We start from the raw sequence: 253 nt of genomic DNA, 5'->3' as shown, positions 1-253 counted from the left end.
AGCATCTATAACTCAAACATGAACCAAGGGTCAAGGATAGCTTATCAAATATTTGCAGTGGTCACTCTCTGAGGGTGCCCTTGATTCCAGTAGTCATAGCCACCAGAACCCATAAAAGAATCTGAGAACACAAGAGAGAGATTATAAAGCTCATTCTTTCCATCAACCAAGGTTAGAAAAGATGTAAAGAGAAGAGAAAGGACATGTTGGTTACTGGAGAGATGAGAGTAACAAGAGAACTCCAGAATAACCA

This window comes from Macrotis lagotis, chromosome 7, assembly GCF_037893015.1.
Source record: "Macrotis lagotis isolate mMagLag1 chromosome 7, bilby.v1.9.chrom.fasta, whole genome shotgun sequence".
Classification (NCBI taxonomy): domain Eukaryota; kingdom Metazoa; phylum Chordata; class Mammalia; order Peramelemorphia; family Peramelidae; genus Macrotis; species Macrotis lagotis.
Note: the sequence above shows the minus strand (reverse complement) of the source record.